This window comes from Galeopterus variegatus, unplaced genomic scaffold (genome assembly GCF_000696425.1).
Source record: "Galeopterus variegatus unplaced genomic scaffold, G_variegatus-3.0.2 Scaffold848, whole genome shotgun sequence".
Lineage (NCBI taxonomy): Eukaryota > Metazoa > Chordata > Mammalia > Dermoptera > Cynocephalidae > Galeopterus > Galeopterus variegatus.
This window is the reverse complement of record NW_007726959.1, coordinates 320,842-326,074: the sequence shown is the minus strand read 5'-3', so window position 1 is coordinate 326,074 and position 5,233 is coordinate 320,842.

Below are 5,233 nucleotides of genomic sequence, written 5' to 3'. Positions count from 1 at the left end.
CCGGGGCTCGGGCGGGCGGCGCTCCCGGCCCTGCCCGGCCTGGCTCTGGCCGGCCACGTAGAGCAGCAGGCTGCCGAGGATGGCCCGGGCGGCCGGGCTGCAGGTCGTGCTGCTCATCTTCCTCCTCAGGGCCTGCGCGTCCACGGGCGTCCTACCGCCACCCGCCTCGCTGCTCTTTGGGCTGTAGGGAGAAAAGCAGCTGTCACATGCTATGCCATCATTCTCCCAGGACGACTGCACAGGACATTTGCTATGGGGGAGCACACTTCTGAAGTCCCCTAGAGTCCAGCAGGAAGAAGGAAGGTTGGGTGCCATGGGGCTGGGACTCTGCACTGTCCCCGCTGCTACCTCCGGGTGTCGGGCCACCATTTCCATTTCCTTTTAAACAGCAGGGACTTCCGACTCTCTTCCCTCTTGGGTGCTTGGAAAAGTTCACGTTCCATAGCTTTGGGAAAGCACTTTGCATATGTCGGGTATGTTTAAAATTTAAAAATGGACCCATTGTGCTTGAATAAGTAGGGAAAAGCAGGTACAAAAACGTCAGTAGGCCATGTGGCCTGTGCACGCCTCCAGCTTTCGGTGCAAAAGACAAGAGTGACACTGCAGTCACTCCACCATGACCCGAGGGCCGGAGCCCGAGCAGGGACTCTGGAGGTGGCGCAAACTGCAGGGGCCTGGGCATGCGGGAGAGGGGCAGGCAGTCCCTGCAGTGGGCAACCCCTGGGAGCAGGAGGGAGAGAGGAGGAAGAGAGTCGGGGGACCCAGCTGGGACCTGCCAGGCAAGGCCTCCTGAACCCCTTTGAAGTGGCTCCCCGAGAAGCCCTGGGGCTGGAGGTGGCCTGGAACCCCGCCCTGCAAGACCTGTCTGGGGTGCCCGCCACCAATTCCTTCCCACCAGCCCAGCTTTCGAAGGAACCCTGTCCTAGCCTGGGGGACCGGGCTCTCGGTTATTTGATGATGTTTTCTCAGCCCAGGGTCTGGGGTAGGAAGTTCTGCCCCTGAGCAGCCTCGACCACGCTGTCACAGCTACAGGGTCCCTGGTTAGTGGGTAGGGCTGGGGACCACCCACAGCCTGTCCAGGTAGTGATTTGTAGATACACCAGAATCTGAGCACAGTGGTTACACCTTTTAGTCATTTATTCTACGGAGACAGAGATAGGACAGAGACTTAAGTACTGCGGGGAAAGTCCTCACAGTTCTCTTTATAATATTAAAAAAAGAGACACATCCTAAATGTCTAGCACTGGGGCTGCTTAAGTATAGGGCATGTCCTTATTTATGGAAAAATATCTCCAGGCACAGACACGGCTGCTGAGGTGACGTTAAGTGAGAAATGCAAGCTACGAAGAGAGCTTTGATCCAGCTGTGTTTTCAAAAAGTTAAACAGACTGAAAACAGAACAAAGGAAATGCACAAACATGTTTTCTTTTTGTACTTTCCTGCACTTTTCCAGAAGGGAGAGTTCTGCTTTTAGAAGCCACATGCAAACATCCTTTTTAAAAGCTGTTACTGAGTGCGTGCTGGTGTGGTGGGGGGTCACCACAGCCCTCCCCCCTTCACCGGCTTTCCCCACATCATGTCACTTGGCTGTGTGAGCTGTGGCCACATGGTCCATCCAATACTTAGGACGGACCCTTTCGAGGAGCGAGAGGGCCATGGGCTTAACACAGAACCTCGCCTTCCTCAGACCCCAAGACCCCTAATTCACCTGATGCAGTAATTCACGCAGAAAGTGCACATCAGAACACCTTGTTAGAATCCAGATTTCAGGGCGGCATCACTAGCCTTCCTGATCTTGTCGTCTGGGGGGCTGGTCCAGGGACCCTACTCTGAGAACCACAGAGAGAGAGATCTTTCCAGACCTCAGAAGACCATGGATTTAGAGAACCAATGTGGTGGATCAGACACTTGAAAACAAAAGTGCAAAGCTGAACACCCTCCAAAGCCATAACGCAGTGAGTTAGCCCGGCCCAGGTGGGAATGACGACTGTGTAAAAATAACTAATCCAAGGAGCAGCTGTGCCTTCCCTGGCACCACGAACGCCATTGTTCTGAGTAATCAGGACTCGACTGGGTCAGTCCCACCCAGGGCGGAGCTGCTCTGCGTCCTCATAGCTGGTAAACTGATCCTGGGGCTGGTCCCTGGGAGCTGCACCAGCCAGTGGCCACCACTCTCCCTGGGACCCAGAGTGGACACACACAGTCCTGACCAGCGCCACGGGAGTCGGGAGAGACAGAGCAGCAGGTGGCCTCGGTGTCGCGGAACAGCCTCCCCTCGCGAAGGCAGCACTCTCGCCACGCCGCCCGCGTGCTGGGCTTCACGGGTGGGCTGCCCTACCTGCTGCGCACACGGCGGCCTCAGGTACCTCCTCCCGTTACCGTCAGGTTGCCCACAATGGCTGCCCTGGGTCAAGGGAGACCTTCTTGTCACCGAGGAGGCTTAACCTCCTGGGACATTGCCAGCAGGGCCGAGGCTGAGGGTCTCGTGGTCAGGGTGGAGGCGTCTCAAGTGCTTCCTGTAGAGCCCTCTACGCTCCTGGCAGCCTCTCAAGGGCAGGGGACGCTGGAGGTGCTGGGGTGCGAGGGGAGGCGGTGCCCAGCACAGGTGCGTTCCACTGGTTGGGAGTTCTCAGGGTCCAGGTCTCTGAAATGAGGCGGGTGCCAGAAGACATGGCACCTTAGCCTGGTGGGACAGCTTTGCTGGTGGCATCTTTTCATTCCCAGATGTGTGTAGGACACTGGGCTCCTTAGATTAGCATCCTGGGGCTGCCCCCAGCACCTGCCCAGACCTGAGCCTCTGGCCGGACATCTGGGGCCTCCCAGGCCCATCGCACGTGACCCTGCCCCTTCTCCCTGCCTCCCCGACACAGAAGTTGCCCTGGGTGCCCCCTGCCACCTCGGTCTACAGTCCTACAGTCCCCCGGGGATGCTCTGAGTCCGTTACTGTCTGCGTTGCTGCCCCCGCACCGGAAACACCCCCGCTCACTCTCCCCCGCTCCCCTGCCCAGACACAGAAGTTGCCCTGGGTGCCCCCTGCCACCTCGGTCTACAGTCCTACAGTCCCCCGGGGTTGCTCTGAGTCCATTCCTGTCTGCGTTGCTGCCCCCGCACCGGAAACACCCCCGCTCACTCTCCCCCGCTCCCCTGCCTGCCACACCCCAGCCCTGCACCGTCTGCCTCCAACAATCCAGGCTGAACCTCATTGTTTTCAGGATAGAGTCCAAGACACAAATCAAAATCAAAATCAAATAAAACAAAACACAGAAAAGAGCCCAAACTCCTGGTGCGTGGAGGCCCACGTGACCCAAGCCCCTCTCTTCCCAGACCTGCCCCCTTTTCTGAAGACACCGTCCTCCCTGTGGAAGTCTCGGTGTCAGTGTCACTGGTTCAGGGACTCCTGCCCTGACCCCCACCTGGGTTAGGTCCTCTGCCCTCTGTACTTTTCTCTGCAGGCTTCGTCAAGGTCACAGTGACTGCTGTCCTGGGGTCCCACCCCCACCGTGAGTCTTTGCACATCATCCCTAGCAGAGCTCAACACTTGTTGTCTAAATCCACACACGTGTGCTCCAGAGCCTGTACCTTAAGCAGTGAGCTCGTGTGCTCTCTGGCCCTGTGCTGTCGTTCACTTTACTGACGTCGCCTCTTGTGACCCTGTGTTTGTGGTGAAGGGACACAGCAGGGTAGACAGCCCATTCCATCAGCACTCACCCCCAGGCCACCCGCTGCATGCAGCACAGCAGGTCATCCGTGTCCGTCGTACCAGCTGGAGCCGCAGGGGTCACAGAGAACACGTGCCTCATTCTGCAGGCCGGGAGCAGGACAGCCTCCCCGGTCAGAGGCAGGCATGAGACTCCAAACCCCACTGTCTGCAGGAGCCCCCAAACCTTCCTGGCCACACGGCCCGTGCCCCGGCTCCCTGGTCACACTGCCTGTGCCCTGCTCCTTGGGCTATTTCAATCATTGAATGACTTTGCAGGTGAGTCATTAAGACGTCTGAACTAACCACAGTGACTACGTGCTTGAGGACATTCTGATCATCTGAGTAAAGGCCACAGGGTTCAGCCACACATGACCTTGATACTCCTCTTCCCGCCTTCCTCGCTGACGGCTTCTGAGCCCCACAGTCTAAATAGAAGGATGAAAAACCGAGCTGGCATTACATTCCCGTCACCTCCTGTCTTGACAGGAGGGGTCCGGACGCGTGGAGGTTAAATGAAGCACAGCTTCTCAGTGGCAGTGGTGTCAGCAGAGCCTGTTCAGGGTGGACTTGCTGCATGTCCTTCTTAGGTTATGGGAGTCACAGCGGCTCTAAATGTAGTTTCACAACTCCAGCCAAAGCAGTGGTGCCACATCACAGTTAAGTTTGGGAACTGATGATAAAGCTTAGCGCTATCGAGACACTGTTCGGCAGCCAGCGGAGCTGCAGCCACCCAGAGAGCAGCACTGTCCCTTGCTCCAGCCAAGTCGCCTGGTAGAGGCTACAGCAGGCTTCTACCCAGTAGCCCCAAATGCTTTCATGATCGTGTAAGAAATGCTTTCACTCACAGAGACCAGGATACTTTTCTAAGATTTATAGGCTGAGGACTAGGACATTAGACCAGGACTCTACAGTTCTTTTTTTGGGTGAGTGTCGCCTGCCAAGGTGGCCTCACCCGTGAACCCGAAGCAGTCAGAGATGCTGCAGGGATCAGGACACGGCCACCTTCGGTGAGTCATCTGTGTTAACCACAACTCCTCCTCAGACCTGGCCTGACTACTCGGTGGCCCTCTGCTGTCCTGCCCATCTCTTGGGCTGCCCTGCCCTTCTGTGTCACAACAGCCCTGGGTGCCCACCATGCACAACCGGGCTGGGCTGGGCGCTATCCTCCCGCGGGCACACGTGTGGTGGGCCTCCAGGCCAGGAGCCAGGCCTCACCATGTTCTCCCAGTGCCTTCGCACTGTGCTCCAGCCACGTGGCCATCTGTCAGTTGCTTGAGCCTACCTAGCTGGTCCCCACCGCAGGGCCTCTGCACGAGCTGCTCCCCAACTTAGCACATGCTGCCTCAGGTGTCACGTGGCACCATCAGGCCTCCTGCGGGCATGCCCTGAGCCTGCAGCTGCTCTCTGGCACACCACCCAGTCGCTCCTGTCGCTACACTTCTCACTTTCAGAGATTCCAGGGCAATTTCAAATGAGGTATCTCTATTTTTTTTTTTCCTTTTTGTCTTTTTCCGTGTCCGGCAATGGATCGCA